Genomic DNA, 20,578 nt, shown 5'->3' on the forward strand with positions numbered 1-20,578 from the left:
TTGTAGTAGCTTGGCACAGAGCAGTCAGGCTTAACTTAAGTGGCAAAGTGCAAAGTATTTGTGAAATACTTCATACAACAACACAGTGAAAATATTACAAGAAGACTCCACACCAGGTTAGAAAAAATAGTGTATCATTCTATAAATAAAACAAAACCACAAAAACTCAAATCCATCCAGTAGAGGTGAGGATATGAAGTTTTAAAGATTAAATGCAAAATATCACACATAGAAGCAAGTAGCGCATAAGGTGTTAATTGGTCGCACTGGACCAGGACAAAGTCACGAGTTCAGGCTGACCACAATAGAGCATGGGTCAGATATAGGACCCAAGCACACCCCAGAGCAAATGTATCTTGATCCTAGTCTCAACAGCAGCATAAGTCAGTGATTCCCATGTAGTTGAGGTGTTGAACAGATTTTCTCAATGCAACTGTGGTGAGGCGTTGTATCCACGAACAAAGCATTATTTCTGAAGTATGACTGTTCCGAATGTGATGTACTGGGTTTCTCCACACAGTGGTGGAGATGCGCTGGTTCTGAAGCAGTGGCTCTGAGTGTGATGTGCCGATCCTGTTCCCACAACAGTTTTGATGTAACGATTCTGCTCTAGAAGCAGAGACTGTATGGATTCCACTCGAGCAAACACCTGAGTCCACTCAAAGAGTCCAAGGGCTAGGGGGCACCACTTGGCCTGACAAACTCACAAGCAGATCAGCCCAAGGATTTGAACAGGAAGGTTCTAAGTCTTTTGTGTCCCTGAGCCTTAGGCAACAGAAGGCAAGCCAGCATGTCTTTGGAGGCACTCTGGGTTCAAGTGATGCAGGTCCAGTCCTTCTTACCCGAGCAGAGAGAGCAGCAGGCAGCAGGGCAACAGAGAAAAGCAGGAGTTCAGTAAACAGCAGTTCTAGCAATGTCTTTGAGCAGCCCAGCAGATCTTCTTCTTCCTAGCAAAGTGGTCACAGATCCAGAAGTGTAATGATTCGGCAGTGCCAGAGGTCTAGTACTTACATCCAGTGGTGCCTTTGATCTGGAGGAGACCTTAAACAAAGCGTTCAAGTACACAGAGGCTATACCTTCCTGACATGAATACAGACACACTACAGGAGGGTAACAAATAATTTATGTGGGAACAGGACACATCCCTTTCAGGAGTAAGTGTCAGCTCCTCCATCCCATTCTGCTCAGGATGGCCCATCTGCATACAAATGGCAGCTCAGGCATACGTACCCTTCCTTTGTGTGTGACTGTCTAGAGGGAATGCAGGAAGGCAGCTGTCACCCACCCAAGACGTGTATTCCAGAGACAGGCAGAAGGCACCAAATGGCTAAGTAAGTTAATGCCAACTTTACAAAAGTTACATTTTCTAAACTGGAATTTAAAACCCAACTTCACCATAAGTTGTGATTTTAAATTGTGAAGTTAAGTGACTCTTACTTAAAAAATCAATTTCTTCACAATTGGAAGTTATACTTAAAGGATGTAATAAGGTAATCCCAATATTATCCTAATGGAGAGAAAGCCTTGCGGTAGTGAATAATGAAATTGGGAGTTGCTCTCTACCATGACATATAAGGTTTTAGATTACATGTCCTGCCTTTTAAATACAGGGCGCCCATGCCCTATGGGTTATACAGGGTCTGTCTAGGGGGTGACTTGTATGTATAAATGGAGGCTTTGGACCTAGCAAGAGGGTTTACTGGCCAGTTATACGTGGCAGTTCAAAACTGTGGCACTGTTGTACTTCGCCGTTCGTGGGTCAGCAGGTCAGAGAACAGAGAGTGGGCCTCAAAGCGCCTCCTCTCCAAGGCACTTCAATTGCATCTGAGTTGCAGATTGTTTGGTGCTTTGCATCTTCAACTGCAGTGCCTCTCAGGAAGCCTCACACAGTCTACAGATGCAGGACACAGAGCAGAGCTGCAGAGCAGTGGGGAAGCAGGGCAGTGACAGAGAAGCGGTAGAGCTAAGTACAGGGAAACAGAGGCAGGGAGCCCACGATGGCCGACACCCGAGGTCGGGCTTCAGACAAAGAAGGAGCAAGCATGCCCTGGAGAAAGGAACACACCATCGACAGCGATCCCGTAGTTTTGTGAACCACATAAAGGGGAGTCGACCTGAGGAGGCAATCTGCAACAAGACAAGCTCCCTGAGCTGCAGCTGCAGTAGCGGCCACTGAGTGAAAATGCGGGCACCCGCCTAAGTGGCCTAAGTGGCCCAGCCAGGACTTGTTGCAGCTTGTGGGTGGCCCGGAGTATTCCTTCTTAGGCCCTCTGTGCACTCTTGGTAAGCTTTGAGCCCGGAGTCAGTTGCCTGAACCCAATCTGCAATGTGAGCCCTGACCCCACCTTCTGCCATTGGGGAAACCAGCCTCAGTCTCCAGTCTTTGGCCGCTCGGGCCCAGCAGCCAGGCACTGCCTGTACTCATTCAACCCACAATGTGTGGCAAGACAAGCTACCCGAGCTGAGGCGGTAGTAACCCAGAGAGTTACGGCTCGGGTCTTTCCTCAATCCGAGGATTAAACCACTGAATGTCATCAAGCTGCCACACCCTTGCCCCCTCATCGCCGCATCTGTATATGAGCACACCCACTCAGCCATTATTAAACAAAGTCAAATTCATTATTCCAGGTCTTCGAGGGACGCTGCAAACTAGCAGAAGAACGGGTAACCATTCCTGCTATCCCCAGCCCGCAGTGGCACATCAGATATTAGGAGATCGGGCAAGAATAGAGTAGGAGCTAAAATGACAAAAAGACGTGTCTCAAAGAACAAAGCCAAGGCACTCAAGGCACCAGAAAATTATAATCATATTTCATACATCCACACAGATCTTGTAGCGCCACAGACGCAACACATCAAAACAAATTCTGTAGCCTTACGGCTAGAGCAGTCAACCTTACAGCTGGGGAATCGGGTTTGAGTCTCCGCAGCGATGCTCAACATCATGTGATTCTGGGCAAATCACTGGGGGCAGATTTACAATCCCCTTGCGTGACTTTTGCGCCGCTGTTGCATCACTTTTGTGACGCAGCCACGGAGTAAATGTTGCGGCCCATTTACAACGTGACACATCTAGGGAGATGCGTCATGTTGTGAGGACCTGCGTCACATTATACCTTGGCCAGGTATAATGTATGCAGGGTGGGCGTTCCCACGCAAAGAGCCATGTAGAACTGATGCAGTGAAATCTACCAGATTTCACTGCGTCACTCTATGCCTTCACAGCGTCAAAATCTCTACGCATGCTAAGACCAGGCATAAGGAACGACACAGGGCTTTTTGAATGGGACTCATCCATCTATTGCGGTGCATTGCTGGAGTTGTGTCACTTTCATGAGCAACTCCAGCAATGCATTATTTTTGCACCAACAGATACATCAGAATTTCTGACGCATCTGTTAATCCTTGTGCCATGGAGCACTGTATTGTAAATACAGCGCATCCATAGTGGCACAAGGACATTCGGAGCTTACGCAAGGAAACTGACGCATCCATGCAGATGCGTCAGTTCCTTGTAAATCTGCCCCTAACAAAAATATAAAAAAGAATGTGTCCATCTGTAACAAAACTGGTGCTCATGTAAAGTGCTCTGATACCCGATGTCTTGGGTCTAGCTATATAAAAAATCATGTAGAAAGGCAAAAACCACAGACTTTTTAATACCTCCAAGACCTCATGGTGCAGCTTCAGCAAGATTTTTTCCTCCATTCCCTTTGTCAGGCAAGCCCATTGATAACACTAACTATCTATTAGTAGTCAGCATGGAAGTTCATGACCTAGAATCAGACCAGCAAACTGGGGAATTGCCACTCTGTCGCCTCTCAGACAACACGGCAGGAGGACTACGACCCAACTCCCAAAGGGTTGCTTCTCACCTGATCTACACCACGCAACATTCCCTACTAGAGATTCAAGTTGACTTATTCAATCAATTAATCAATCAATCAGTTTTTATTGTGCAATGCTTCTATAGCATATAAAGTACAGAAATATAAAAATACATATATAATAAAATACCACATGCGGCCACATTTAAAAAATGGTCAATAAAATCCAAAGATAAAAATCAAAGCAATCACCACAAGTGCATTACACCTTTGCTCATTGTCACTCCATGGAATATAGAGCACATTGTGCCTTTGGACTTTAGTCATCACAATAATAGAAAGTGCAATCAATCCTCAAACTTGGTAGTGATCATTCCCAGTGTGCTTCACTAGTCCAATCTGACAAGTCTATCTTGTGATGAAATATTAAAAACTAATTAGATATAAAAAATCATGAAACCAGCCTCATATAATATGAAGAGAAATTGTATATACTAAAACCAAAGTTAACCCCTTCAGCGCTCATGACGGAACCACTCCGTCATGAGCCACGGGTGCCGTGTGCTCATGACGGAGTGGTTCCGTCATACTGCGGCCGTTGGCCGCCGCTCCTCCCACGCTGCGCTGATTCCCCGCCTGTGCGGGCGATTAGCGCAGTGGGCGGAGTCATGACGGAACCACTCCGTCATGAGCACAGCTCAACCGTGGCTCATGACGGAGTGGCTCCGTCATGAGCACAGTGCCACCGTGCTGCCCCCAAACCCCCCCCTAGCGCTGCGGCGGAATTCCTGCCGCAGCCAAGGGGTTAATACAAAGGGTAAAAAGCGACCACCACAAAATATACAGAGCAATCGGACTTGCAGGCCGCTGACTCCCTTTTAACCTCCCCTATCCCATTCTGTCAAAGCTCTCCTACTAGACCAGGAGGACCATGAGAATGATGTGGTGCTATAACACATAAAAAGGAGTAGATAATTATTTTATGAAATAAAGTGCAGGACAGCATTGTTTACAATTACGTTTTCACAGAAGGGGGAGGATGAACCTTTTCCTGTGTGAGATATAAAACCCAAAAAATAATAATATGTGGAGATCAGACAGAGCAAATATTTCATCACAGGGACATACTGAGAGATTGTTTAATGTGTAAATGTCCTTGGGAAAACCCATCATTAACGGGACATAATTCATGCAAAATGTAGTATCTGTGTTTGGTGGTTTGTCACAAATATCAAATAGGACTCATCTGCCTGGGTGCGGAGGGGGGCAAGTGAGGTATAACATTCCTGATTTTTTAGTGCAACTAGCTTCTGCTCTGTTGCTTACCAACTTCTCCAGAGATATTTGTTTGATTCTTTCATTAGACATGGTTCTACAACAAGGAGAATTAGCAAATAGATCCCCCAACCCCAGGCTCCCCAGCACTGTTTTAACGTATTGCAAACAGGCAACCTTATGTACAGGCAGTCCTTAATAATATTTTGGGTAACACTGACAATGTCTCTCTTCCAGATCGAGTCCCAAAACATAATTGCTGCAAGTCTCACTACATATGAAATGCACAGGGCCTCTAACTCAGTGTGGCAGATATAATTTTCACTACTACTTGGAAGGGCTAACAGTCTTTTGAAAAACCTGTCCTCTAGTCTTTAAAAATGATTAATTGCCACCATTCCCAGACCCTTGCTCCGCAAGATCCTACAGTGACAGTTTTTGCAATCTACACCTTTGTTATTACATCAATCCTCTTGGAACATAGCTTGTTTGTGAACCTAAAAATGGCACTAACACTTTTCTCCATGGCTTGGGCCCTATTTCCCACCATATTTGACCAGGAGTATTTCCTAGCAAATACAACCCCCAAGTATGTAAATGAGTCTACAACTGTCAATTTGTTCCGCTCTATATGCAACATGAGGAGTATTTTTGGCCGAGTACCTGCCATCAGCACAAAACATTTTGCTTTGTTTACATGTATCTCCAGGCTAGTCATACATTTTGAATAGGCCTCTATTAGCTTCTGTAACCCCACCCAGGTCTTGCAATTAACACAGCATCATCTGCATAAAGCAGTATTTGGAGGGATGCTGCACTAAAGGTGGGTAGGTCTTTTGTTGCTCCCTTCACCGCTGCCTGCACACCGTTGGTTTATATTGAAAATAGAAATGGGGCCATGACACAACCTGTCTTACACCCCATTTTATTTTAAACGGCCTTTTGCGTCCTCATTCCTACCATAATGGACACTAGTGGAGGCTTGGGCGTACATTTGATGAATAAAAACAATTATCGGGGTGTCTATGCCCATTTCCTCCATAATGGCCAATAGTTTGGGGCTGGGAAACGCTGTCAAATGCGGCCAACAGGTCCATAAAGGCCATATAGATTTTTCCCTGATCTTATCACTGTATATTTTTGCTATGGTCAAGCTTAGGTTGAGACATTGGTCTATTGTTCCCTTGCCTTTTTGGGTTTAAGGTATTCTTTTCGGTGACCCAGTCCACCAATCTATTCCCAGGAATCGTCCCATCAATTTTTCTGTACTGTCTAAGAGTGAGATGGGTCTGTAATTTTGCGGGTTGGACCTTTCTCCTTTTTTTAAATATGGGAATTATTATCAACCTATTCCATGAGACTGGGAGGGCCACATTGAGTATAGTATTAAAGATGATTGTTAGACAAGGGATACAAATCTCTTGTTGGGCTCAAAAAAAGTCTATTGGGTCTCCGTCCGGGCCTGGAGCCTTTAGAAGGGTACATTGGGCCAGGCCCAACCTCAACTATTCAATATCAAATACTAGGGACCCCTTAGGGTATACCTGTGGTGAATTATAGTTGACTTATTGAATCTCCTAGCCACTCACATCTTAGGTATCGAATGGAACATAAACAGTCTCATTCATCGAGTCCAAAAGGATCCCAACACTGCCTATCACATTTGCCAATGCTCGTTCACCTTGGAACATCTAGAAAGTCTTCCAACCATCTTACCAGATGTAAAACCTCTGACCTTTCCACTCCCACCCGGTATACCATCCCAGAAAGTTTGACTAAGTCAGACACAGCTTCCTTAAAGCTGATTCCACCTCCCGAGAATGGAAGCCAGGGCACACAGGGCAGTGAGGCGAACCAAATTATCATTTGAAGACATGCAATCAGCAATAACACCACCCAAATAGTCAACCCCAGATGGACCCACACCATTGGTCCACCAGCAGTGACATTCCTTAACCAAAAGGGAGCCCAAGAGTTTCAGGAAAGCGAGGAAAAAAAAGTCAACAAGATGAACAGTCCAGAAAGAAACCTTGTTCCACAATTCTCCAAATACTTAACAGCACACTGAAAACTCAAATGAAACTCAACCCCAGCAGGGGGCAGAGGTCTACCCTGTATTCCTAAAAAAGGGAGTGCCTCCCATGAAGGTAAAACACAAGGATGATAAACTTTCTAACCATGGGAAAAGGGGACCAGATATCTCATACAGAACAGATCCTTTACTCGCGTTTGTTAGACCCTTTTCTGAGCAGAGTTGCATGTCAGCTGGTTTATATCCACAAATCACTTGCGTTTGTCGCCCCCAGAATATAGGGATTGCAAAGAAGGTTACAACTGCTCCGGCATTTAATCGCTGGGACATTGCCACTGAAAATTCAGGTCAGGCCGACCAGCCCTTTCAGTGAGGGCACCCAGCAGTAATCCAAGGTTGTCCAGAATGAACAAAGTTACTCCAAACTAAAGAGAAAGGCCAATCGTGGACACAAGAACAATCCTGCTCAAGACAACAAATTCACAAAATTTCACCAAGTTCAATGACCAGGCTACTCTCGACTCAAAGTCAGCTAGACCAAGCAAAGCAGTTCAAACTAAAGAGAAGGGACACTTGTGGACACAATATAACCCCTTGTATGACCATTGAACCACTTATTCTCACCAAGACTCACCAGTACATTTCTCCCAACTTACCATAACCAAACAGCAAGAAACATGCAATACACTCTAAATGGTCTCAAACGTAACAGGCTGTGCACCGTCATCCAACCCAATTCCAGTTAACTTCCAAAATTTGAAAACGGGCAGAGTCTTGCTTTGGCCAAGAGGCTCATCCATATCCTGAAGTCCCCACCTGGGAAGAACAAGCAAAACTTGAACTGATTCCATGCTACACGTCCAGAGGGCGACACAACATATTTAAACAGAAGCATCATATTAAAAATGGTTAACACAATTGTTACATTAAGATACTTGAGAACCCACCACATTGAAGGCGTTGAGTACAAACCCAATCCTGAAGTGATGGGTAAAGAAGCAACGAGGTGTCCTGGGACAAATAAAAAATAGCCATGGAGGTATGGCACCACAGGTAATGCTTCATAAAATGGGCATAGAATTGAAAAGAACAGAATTAGAGCAGTATCCCGTCTTTTATGCCCCAGCCCGAAAATTCTATGAAACAACACAGTGACCTCAGGTGGGGTACTCAGGCGAGCGAAAGGCACCGAAGAAAAATCCCTCAATTGCCATCAAAATTTAAGCATTCATCACACAGCAGCCCCAAGAGCTTCCAGCTATATGAGGCAGGTTTCTCTACCATCACAGTGGGGTACAACTCATCTCAAGAGAGAGGCATGATTGCAACAGTACACAGCTCAAAAAGTAGCCCATTAAATTTGTGCTCGTGGATTATCAATGACCATAGCAGCAAGGTGGGGGAGACTGACTGTATCTCCTTTCATGAAGGCTTTGACATCTTACTACTCCAGGAAACATGGGGCGAGCAGCCACCTCCAATCACAGGTTTTAATGAGTGCCACCAACGCATGTTAAAAAGAAAAAAGAGGACAGACACTCCGACTGTCTTTCGATATTCATAGCATCCCATCTAAGATGGAAACAAGAACAGGTTGATCTGGGTCTAATATTGACACAATGCATTAAATGGTTAGCTCGGCATGAACAAACAATGCATAGATACAGCTGTAAAGACAGTCTCATAATTTGTAACATGTATATCCACCCATGCCAGAAGACCAAAGCAGAAAAATAGTCATTAATATCAATCTTAAAATCGCTATAATACTTCTTTCCTCAAGCAGGTATAATACTGTCAGGGGATTTTAATATGCAATTAATACAAACTAAAAATTATCATGCGATTCAAGATGCTTAATGGCCACTCTCTACAAGTCCAACTGGCAGCCACCACAAGAACATCAAACACAGCTCACTCCTTCTGGAGTATACATTAGTAGATACAGAAATGTACCAATTGATCCCAAGCTACCATATAACACCCAGAGTAGAGAGCAACTACTTCCCGCAGCTTGTCGAACTCCAAATATGTCTGTCAAGAGCACCAAAAAAAAAAGTCGTGATTGTTCCACCCAGTGCCTGCAATTTGAAATAGTTCTCTTGGAATGGAATGGTGACATCAACCATAATGGATGTCATAATTAGTTTTTTCACCAAAACAAGTGATAATCACGAGTGTCAATTGTGGCAATGGTGGGCGCCCTTAACTATGACCCTGATAACCAACTTCTCACCAAACCAATTAACAAATTTCAATACATCCAGTAAACCAGCAACCTGTTTTACCAAATCCCTTTTATGGAAAAAAAGAGAACTGAATAAGGAGATCAGGAAGCTGTGGAAAAGGGACCCATCACTTAATTTTTCCACTAAGCACAAATTTGCAACCTAAGGCAAAAATACAAAAAGGCAATTTTGTCGGCCAAAAAAACTCACCAAAATAACCATTTGGACAAAGCTTCTGCACACAAGTAAAATAAATAGCAATTAACAGTTCTGGGCTGAAATAAATACGCCAATGGCAGCTATCGACAACACAATGCTGACAAATCGGAAGCATACTGAATAAACAAAATTGAAGTGGCCAATGCGCAAGCTATGAATACCTCAAATGAGACATACATAATCCCAATAAATCTCATGTCTCAGGACATCCCCTGAAGGTCAATGGTATTAAGAAACCCAAGTCCGGAAATCACTAGAGAGACTAAGATCAGATGGGGCGCCCCGACTAAATAGCTTGCCAAACTCTCTGTTTAAGTATGATCAACCCTTTTGGGCAATGCATCGCACCCTGCTTTTCAATCATGTTTTTACTACCAATATCCTTCCAACTTCCTGGAGAGGCAGTGTGCTCCACCCTATATTTAAAGCAGGTTGTCATTCCAACCCAGCAAACTATAGACTGATTGCGCTTATCGACGCTGAAACCAAACTTTATACTGCTAATTCACTAAAAGACCTTAAAGCATGGGTCATATCCAGAAATATTATACGGATCACCCAAACGGGATTTAGAGTTGGTATGAGTACAGGGTCCAACCTCCTTTCCCTAAGTCTTCTTGTTGATTAAGATTTTTTTTAAATCTCCAAATGTTACATCTGCTTTGTAGACCTAAAAGCAGCATTTGATATTGTCCTGAGAGAGTGTCTCTGGGTGAAGATGGCTGGATGGGGAGCACAACCAAGGCTACTGAGGGCCATAGTTAACTTGTACTCAGAGACCTGGGTTTGAGTCAAAATAGGCATGGGTGACAGAACAATCAGTAAGATTTCTAACCCCACTGGCTTGAAGCAGTGAAATGTGCTCGCCCCTTGCCGTTTAAACATCTACATGGCGGATCTTGATGCATGTCTATATGAAGTACAAAGTGATCCACCCAAACTAGCAATGGCCCCAGTGCGGTACCTAAAATATGCAAATGTTATAGTTCTATGCAGCAAAACTCCAGATGGCCTTCAGCGTCAGATAAGCAAATTACTTTGATACATAGAATCACTGGGTTTGGAACTAAATTACAAAGGTCATTCGCTTTTCTTAAATTCCAGCCTACATCATATTAAATTCAAGTGGAAAACAGCAGGGAACAACCTAGAGTTGGTCTGATCTTATAAATATCTAGGAGTGGTCATGGACTCCGGCCTAAAGTTTAAGGAGCACTTACTCCAAAAAAGAGCTCTGGCACATAAACTGCTCTTTGCATTTAAGATTCTTCATAAAAGGCTGGGTTGTATGTCTAATTCTCATTTATTGCAAGTAATAGCAGTCAAGTTTCTTCCCTCGCTCACTTATAGCTCAGAAACTTTAATGGGAAAGGAGGTAACCACCCTAAATCAACTCCAGTTCATCTTATTTCAATGCATTTTTCATCTTCCACAATACATTCCTCAAGCACAAGTCCGACTAGAATTTGGGTTATTCCATCAGATCTCAATAAGGCTGGCCACACTTATTAAATTACGCTGAAAATGAGATCTGCTCCATCTGACTCACTAACCGCCTTGTACTGGTCAGAAAATGAAGAACCAGCTTATAGACAAAAACAATTGGAAAACTGTGCTTTAGCAAGCACTAACCACCCTCAATGTGTCCTAAGTGTGGTTCTAAGCATCAGTTTCACCGCATTTACAAAGATAGTTAACATAACCGCCAAACTACATACCTAGACAAGAGACAAGCTGAGATGGCACGAAACAAGCATGGATGATTGGTTCTACAAAACTACACCGTTTGGGTTCCACAACCCTATCTTATAAGTCACATATCTCCATTGATTCTGCAGTTCTTGCTTTTAATCCATCTGGGAGGCTTTCCAGGTGCCAGGGTGGAGACGGGATGACAGCGGACTCCTCCCATGCATGTCCCCACTAGTGCACCCATCCTGGCCACGCCCCTAGAAAAGAAGGTTCTTGGGCACTCAGGATCATTGGGGGACGCCGAGAATGTGAAGCTAACGTTCCAGCCGAACACAAAATCAAAAGCTAGGGCCTGATTCTGTAGCAGCCTGTCTTCGGTGCAGCAGTGAGAGGCTGCATGATATTGAGATGTTTATCCACCTTTGAAATTGCATATGCGGACAAGCTACAAATCCGGTGCTTAAGCAGCTGCAGGTGATTTAGGTGAGTGACTGATTTTTTAAATTGACAAGCAGCTACAAATCCAAAGATCAAGCGGCTATAAGAGATTTAGGTGAGTGACTCACTATACATGGAGCTTCATTACCATATTAAACTATTGACTTAATTGGTGAGGTGGACTTATATTGAATAAAATAGTACCCTTTAATTTCTGGGCTACAACCGGAATAGAATTCATCTGTGTAAAAGGGAGGTCAGCAGAGGGAAGCAACCAGCTGTATGTTACTGCTACAATTACAGCATGTGCACACTCAAGCGCAAGCCTCTGGGTGTCAACATAGCCCCCTCAAATCAGTCTATCCCCGCTCAGAGGCAATGCCAATGGGTACCTTAGAAAAAACACCTATGAAAATACGAGCACAGCGGCACACAAAGCAGAGAATGGTTACTAAAGTTCAGCAACTACTAGAAGCAAGGCGACTGGAGGTCCCTATCACTCAGATGGTAAGTGAAAGCGGGGCAGAAATGGAAAACAGCATAGATACCAGCTTGGTGCACGTTAAGAATGTAGAAAATGCAGAAAGCAGCAATCTACTGGTAGACTATCTAAAATCCACTATAGAAGAGCCTTTTCAACCCCCACCTGCTGCAAGCAGTACCCTCTTTTTTCTAAATCTCACATATCTCTGGCAGCTGCAATTGCCAGCAATCAGGCACAAGCTCTGTTATTATTTCAGCCTGCCTCAATGCCGAGATGCCTCCGGGTAGTCGTGCGCTATACAAGTACCTCTACATTTACATTTACATTTACCCTAGCAACGTCCCCCGCATACAGAAAGTGTATTGACAATAGATACAATCTCATTCATTCATGGAAGCTTCATTGCGGCTATTACAGCCAAAAAAGCACATTAAAAAACATACATCATATAAAATTCATGATAAATTTAGAATCTTAAAATACATTAAAATATAAACATATTTGAATAAAATACCAATGAAATGGATAAAAACCGTGAGACCATGAAAATCACTGAAAGCGGAAGTTTAATTAAAGTGGCAAGTGCAAAGAGAGAGAAGGGTCAAGGTTACTTGTGGGCTGATCTAGTTTTAGCAGGTTCCTACGTGTTGACCAGTTGGAAATTAAGAATTTCGAGATTGCAACCACATGGACTGGGTCAGTGTCGGATTTAAATTTCACAATAGTTCCTGATGCCCAGATTTCTACAGAGTTGGATGATCCATTTCAGCCTAATCTGTTTATATGCCACACAGAAGAGCATATATGGACTATTGTTTCTTCCTCCACGTGGCATCCAGGGCATAGGCGACGGGACACTCCTGTCCACTTGTTTCTTATCGCATGTAGTGGTAGTGACCCATACCTAAATTGCAGGAACAGTTTCTTAGCTATCAGAGGTTGTATAGAATCCAACACCCGCTCGAATTCATAGTGGCACTTACAATCTAGAAACCCATAGGTTAAACTCGTAGAATTGGCTGACTGCAAATTTTTTGTCAGATTATACTCTTTCAATGCAGATGCCAACATTTTTTTAGGAATGGCTGAGCAAAATTCTTCTGGGTTGGTGCAAAGGTTCTCCCTTCCAATAGCACGAAAAGAGTGCCTTACAAATGATAGCCAGGGTATGCTACCAGCCCCCAAGGATGTCATTACTGCTTTTAATTCCTCCCTATAACAGCCCAACTCCGGGGTGCTCCATAGCCGCCGCCAATAAAGCAGCGGGCGTGGCGAAATAAGATCCACTATTGGTAGGATATTCAAGTCCATCCTTAGCGGTACCAGTGGAGTATTATTTGGTAAAGTCAGGAGTTGTCTGATAAAATTATTTTCAGTTAGTAAGAGGGCTTTGGATGGGCAGTGTCCCCAAAGTTCCGCCCCATAAAGGGAGGCTGCCCTGGCTTGCAACTTATAAATTTCAAGCGGTGGACTTATAGGGCCTCATGTAGGAAGCCAAATACCGGTCGGTAACGGCTGAAATTCGGTAAATATCCCGTTACCGACCGGTATTTAGGCATTTGCGATGTAGGTGGCTGATTTCTGGATTCGGTATTTACTGAATCGGAAATTAAGAAATCGGTAAAATACCGATTCGGTAAATACTGAATCCAGAAATGCAATGTAGGGAGCACTCTACAGAGTTAAAATTAGTATTAAGAATTCGTTATTTACCACCAAATACAGGTTGGTGATAAATAACAAATACCTTACAAAAAGAAATATTTTGCAGATTTAAGAGTGCCATGTGGCAGACATACATGCCCTTAGGGCATGTATGTGCGCCACATGTGCACACATGCAAGATTCAGGGGTGCAACAGGGTATCAATGTGACACCCTGCCACCCTTGTATATGCTCCCCCCATTACCGAATCGGTATTTACCGAATCGGTAATGAGGCATACCTTCCAATTGATTCCTATGGGCCTCCAGGCCCATAGGAATCAATGGGAAGGTATGCCTCATTTCCGAATCGGTAAATACCGATTCATAATTACCGAATTTTTCCAATTCGGTTATCTTTACCGAATCATTACCTACATCACATTTACCGATTCATAAATACCGAATCGGTAAAATTCGGTATTTATGAATCGGTAAATGTGAGGCTACCTACATATGGCCCATAGTCTTTAAAATGCAACTCTTCTGTACTTTTAAGATTCCCCCAGTAGCCTGAGTTAGCTTTAGGTTAGCCTTATTGATTTGAGAACCCCATCCCATTTTATCATTCAGGGTAAGACCCAAATAGTCAAATATGGAGACCCTCTCAAGGGGTCTGTCATCCATCATCGGGTGTGGACAGTTGATGGAAGTGGCGTTAAAAAACATGTATTTAGTTTTATTAATGTTAACCATGAGGTTTCGCTTTTTACAAAACTGGCTAAACCCTTTTAACACATGCTTAATGCGGGAAGTTTGCGAAGCGCCAGTTTCAGAGAGTCAATATCCTTGATGGCTAGTAGATCTTCAATTAGCCCGTTGAGGAAGAGGGAAAAAAGGGTCGGCGCAAGCACACAGCCCTGCCTCACCCCCTTGCCAACGGGGAACGGTACCGTCAACTGCCTATTTTTACCATACCTAACTCTAGCATATGTACCTTCGTGAAGACGTTTAAACTGTGAGCATAGGTAGGGTGGAATGCCCATGTCCAGCAGAATACTCCACAGCTGGTTACGGTCCACCATATCAAGTGCTGATCTCAGGTCCACGAAGGTTAGGTACAGGCTCCCACCTTCCAAAACTACATGCTTCCAGTGAATTAACTGGAGCCTAAACAGCTGATCTATTGTGGAAGTTTTGGCTCTAAAGCCTGCTTGCAATGGGGTCAGGATGTATTTGTATTTGTATTTTTTGGATATTTGTAAAGCGCAAACTTTCGCTCCGAAGGGAGCATCATGGCGCTGAGCGTGCGTGTAGGGATCAGATGATGAAAAATCTAGATTGCTGCCAGCACAGTCATGATCTTGGATCCATTCCTGCAATCTTCCCAATAGTACCCTTGAAAATGTTTTGGGGGATACATCAATGAGGCTAATCGGGCTATAATTGGCCGGTTCGGTGGGGGACCCTTTTTTATAGATCTCTGCCCCAGCCCACATAGAAGGAGCTGGGAGGCCTTGAAGAATTGCATTAAAAAGTACTTGGAGGTAAGGAGCACAAACTACCTGTTCATTTTTATACAAGTCCCCCGGAATTCTATCTAATCCTGGCGCTTTATTCAGTTATAGCTTGCCCAAGGCTGATAATACTTCCGCCAAAGTACATGGTGGAATGTTCCAAAGGGGATCAGGGATGGAACAGCAGGTCGAGGGTTCACTCAGTTCAATTGACAAGGTTGAATATAGCTCCTTGATATGTAGGCGCCATGTTTCCTCGCCAATGTTTGGTTCAATGTTGGTCTTGTCCTCTATTTTCCCGGTGTGGACAAAATTCCAAAAACCTCTCACATCTTTTGAATCTAGGGCACCCTTAATGGCCTGCCATCTATCCATTTCCCATTCAGACTTAGCTGTAAGGAGAATTTTTTTTAAAGCAGCCCTGGCTTCCCGAATACACAGATTGTCGCCCCCTTTAAGAGATGCTAGCAGATTTTGCTTAGCCTCCCTACACCTCCTACTAAACCAGGGGTTTCTGTCCCCACGGTATTTACACTTGAAAGGCCTACTACTATGAAAAAATCCCACCAGGGTTGTGACCATTGCCTGGTGGATTTTCCCCATGTCTTCATCATGGCCTAGTTTAATAGGGTCATCTGATGCAAGGCTTGCCTTTTCTAAGAGGGGGATAATACTATTATACATTTTGGACATTAGTTTGGGGGATTGATTTATGGTAGCCCATCGGATACGTCTCCCTCCGTTAGTCACTATAAGATCTTTTCCAGGGCTATTTGCAAGGCCTTGGCCTAATTCAGTCATGTCGAAGTCTAGCAGTATAACCAATGGATTGTGGTCACTTTCAATACGTGCATCAACACTGAAATCCACCACTTTGTTCCAAATTTCGACACTGAGTAAAAAGTAATCAATTACTGATTCCTTGCCTGGTCTCTTCAAAGAGAAAGTAAGGGTAAGATATGTCATTTGGAGGACTAGTGGGGTCCACCCCCTTATCGAGTATGTATTAGGCATTGGGATTGACCAAGTTGCCTCCTCATCGCTAGTGATGGATTTCTTGAAACCATTAAGGGGTTCGTAGTGACAATTAAAATCCCCACCAATCAGGAAAAACACATTACCCGAGAGGGAGTTTAGAAGGCTAAGCAAGGAGTCCAAAGATGTCCCTCCGTGTTGAACTGGCCGAGATTAAATATTAATAATGGCCAGTTTTGGTAGATTCCTATGGGTCACAAGGATGCAAGTAATATTTGGAGAGTAGGTGTCAACTCTTTTTACCACACATTCGAGGTGGATCCCCACCCATATACATAGGCCCCCTGATGGTCTACCTCTGAGGCCTTTGACCGCTGGCTCACAGTAGGCCACAAACCGTACTCTATGAGGGAGGCTTAAGGCCCAGGTTTCTTGAAAGAGGCAAATCTCATGGGAGTCAATGTATTCACCCCAATCTGGGAGATCAAGTTTGGCAGCAAGGCCCGCAATTGTCCATGATAATATTCTAGGTCCCCCAGGTCGCAGTTCAGAACCACTCTCCACGTTTGACTCCAACCCTTCACTTTCCGGCGATCCTGGGGGCTCGACACAGAAGGGGGAGGGGATCGCTGGGGCGGGGTCTGGTCTAACTGTGCTAGATGGAATATATGTATCTATTGGAAAGGGAGAATTCACATCCTCTACATCGGGGTCATCTATAAGTGCTCTTTCTCTATCAGCTCGATTTATCCCCCATCCACCTTTCCACTAGAATGGTCCCTCAGCCTCTTGGGGATTATCACTGTGGGCTGGACGATGGAAGGTAGTCAATCCACAAGATCCAGGACTCTGAATCTATTACATACTGAAGCGCCTGGTGGATACAAATTACTACCCTCCTCATCTCTGTAGCCCTGCCTAACCTGTTCGCCTCGCCATCCTCTGTTCCTACCATGGTTGACTAGGTTTGCACTATAATTTGGGGGAGGGTAAAAGTAGCTTAGATCCAAAGTCTGTATTCTGGATCTGGGATGTTTAGGGAGACCCATGCAAACGTGCTCCACCACCCTTCTGTCCCTAAAATTAATAACAATACAATCCCCCTCTATATTTTTAGGTCCTTGTCCTACCCAACTCACTCTTCTGGCAAATAGGATTTGGCATTGGACATTAATCGGGGGTGGTCTATTATAGTTCGACCAATGAATGGATTTATTTCTCAATACAATCTCAGTACCAGCATCAGCCAGAGATATACAACAAGATCTGCAACTCGGACGGATGATGAAAAGTATGTTCAAGCTCATTCTTTCTCATAAAAAAACTTCACTTAACGCAATCTCAGGAAATTGCTCCTCTCCATACAAGACCGTTGAATATCAAGGAAGCAATGGGTAAACTTCTGGAGCGTATCTCAGAAGCCGAGCAACGGGTCCCTGCCTTAGAGAATACAGGGGAGACCTTTCAACAGGAGATTACACTGATAAAGCAAAGTAAAGGTGCTCTGTAGTCTAAGCTTCAAGACTTGGAGAAATACAATAGATGCTCAAATCTCCGCTTGGTGGTGGTTACAGAATAACTTGAAGGATCCCAAGTACATAACTAGGTAGAATTCCTACTGAAAGAAGCTACCCCAGAGCTAATAGGGGATTTAGCGATTACAAGGGCACATAGGGTACCCTCTCAGCATCTCACTAATGCAAAATACACTCAAACAATTCTAGTTAAATTTGCCGATTTTCTAGTGCGAGAGAAAATATTGACTAGAACCATTGAAAAAGATCCTTCACGACACAAACAGTTTCTCAATTTAAGATTTTTTCATATATGACTGCATTAGCTGAAAAAAGGAGCAGAGATTTTTGTGAGGATCATTGACTCTTTCAAAACAAAGGGGGGCATGCAACCATTGTGCAGCAATCCAAGTTGTAAGTTCTTGTGAATGGCAAATTGCATACATTTGATGATGTAGGGAAAGTACAGGGGCTCCTACAGCAGATGTCGATCTCATTGTAAAATCGATGTATGTTGGCTGTAAAGTATTGATGTCTGTAGTCTTCATTGGCATCTATGGTAGTGTTTGGTGACGGGGCTTCTTCAGAACACAAACGGGAGAGTCGGGCCACAAAAGCACAGAGGTGGCAGTGCCAATTTGCGCATGCACATCTATATTACAAATTAGCCGGGAAGTCGTATGAGTATCTGTGCAGTACAATGTGGTGCTCTCAAAGCAATAGGTCTCCTTCCACCCTCAAAGAGACAAAAAACTCTAAGGAAAGACGTCTCCGTAGAGTTTACAAATGACATGTACATTTGCTGAGGCACACAGAATTTAGTCCATATGGTAACATAGACAGTAACTAATGCAGTAATCACGCTGGAGTCCATTAAGGGATTTCTTTCTCTTTATTCTCTTATTCTTTTCTTCTTATAGGTTCATATAAAAAAACACACACTGGCAGCCAACACATGTTTCGTCCAATGGATTTTCAAGGTTAGGGGATATAGGCAAAGAAACCCGGCACCCCAAAGCTTAGCGTACCGGTAGTAAATACGAAGGGGAAGATTCTGAATGTCTGTAAACAGACGTCGAATTTTGAAACAGGCATGAGTTCCTTCACTATCTATGCCGGATCGCACAAATTGCGTTTGGTCAAAGTCTCCAACCGCAGTTCCAACAACGAATACATGTACCTGCAGATACACACACTGTAGCATGAAGATCGAATGTTGAGTCAATTTCTGGCTTCTAGCTCCAACAAAAAATGACCGTACCTGCAGGAAATTCCAATATAATGTAGAGGACTGTCACAAAATAAAGTTTGGTGAGCACTGTGTCCTACAAAAACCTGATGGGAATGTGTATCCCAAACTTTTTTATTGTTTAAATACCGTCAAAAGCAGTACACGTCTGAGTGCACCCAACAAAAGGTACTGTCGGTTCCACCTGTGAATTGTCACAGTGACAGACTAAACACAGAGCCCTGATAAGCCTGGAAGGAAAGAGAACCGGCATGCGTCCAGCCATGAGAGGCCTCTTCCTTTAAATATTTATTCGTAGGCAATAGGAATAGGTTTCGAAGCACTATGCACCTTAATCTGCACAAGCACTTTAGGTACCTATTGTGTCTCTGTATTCAAAGTGCCGACTACAGAAGTATGTGGAAAGGGATATTACGCCATTGCGATGGTGATATTATCAAACCTTGTCTTGGTTATATGTATTAAGCATGGTTTTAGTCTGTCCACCCTTTGTTCAGAATGCAATATGCACTTTTTATTTTGTGTTAAAATGTGCAAGATTATTTACACATTTCACACTTTGCACTTTATCTTATATAGGCACTTTAATAAAGGTCAACAACTAAAAAACATGAGTTAATATGTACTTTAGATTAGTTGGAATCAATAGTTTACTAGGCTATTATGCCACAGTTTATTTTGGTAAAAATAAGGGACTGCTTATGATAAAACTGTTGATGAAGGGTTTGCATTCAACTTTTTATGTGCGCTTTAGCTGGTTTGGGTTGGGGGTTGCTTTAGGTAATGGCTAATGGAAAAGGGTAAACTGATAGTACTGCTTTTAAGATCAATTCATAGTGAGAGTTTTATTATGAATGCACAGTGCACTTTAAAAGATATGTCTGAATATGTGATGATTAGCAGGAACATTTATTGCATAAATGCCTAAAGATTCCATCTGCATTGTCTCACTAAATGTGAACAGCCTCAATAATAAGACTAAAGCCAGAGCCATAGATGAATGGATCAAGGAGACCCACTATACAGGAAAAAAGTAATCTACACACAGAATGTTTAGACACCTGACAATCAGTCAATATTTTTCTTCAGACAATGCCGCCGACATGGGTAATCGCAAATTTTATTAATAAATTGTTTTATTTTCAAATGAACTCATCTCAGAAAGATAGAGAATGGAGATGTGGTCTGACAGTGGGCTAATCAATAAGTGTAGATTAACGATAGCTACAATAGACGCCCCCATAGAAGACAATCCAGCACCATTATTAGATCTTTGTCACACCCCTATACAGATTCCAGGGGCGGTAATAATAGGTAGTGACATTAACTTTTTGCAAAACCTGGAATTGGATTCATCCTCTGAGACTCATAAACAAAAGAAGCCAGGAATAGCTATGGCTTTGGTTGAGTGCATGCAAAAAAAGAACCTGATTGATATCTGGCAGGCTAGGTTTCCAGAAAAGAAAGAATACTCATGCTTCTCTG

This window comes from Triturus cristatus, chromosome 12, assembly GCF_964204655.1.
Source record: "Triturus cristatus chromosome 12, aTriCri1.1, whole genome shotgun sequence".
Classification (NCBI taxonomy): Eukaryota; Metazoa; Chordata; class Amphibia; order Caudata; family Salamandridae; genus Triturus; species Triturus cristatus.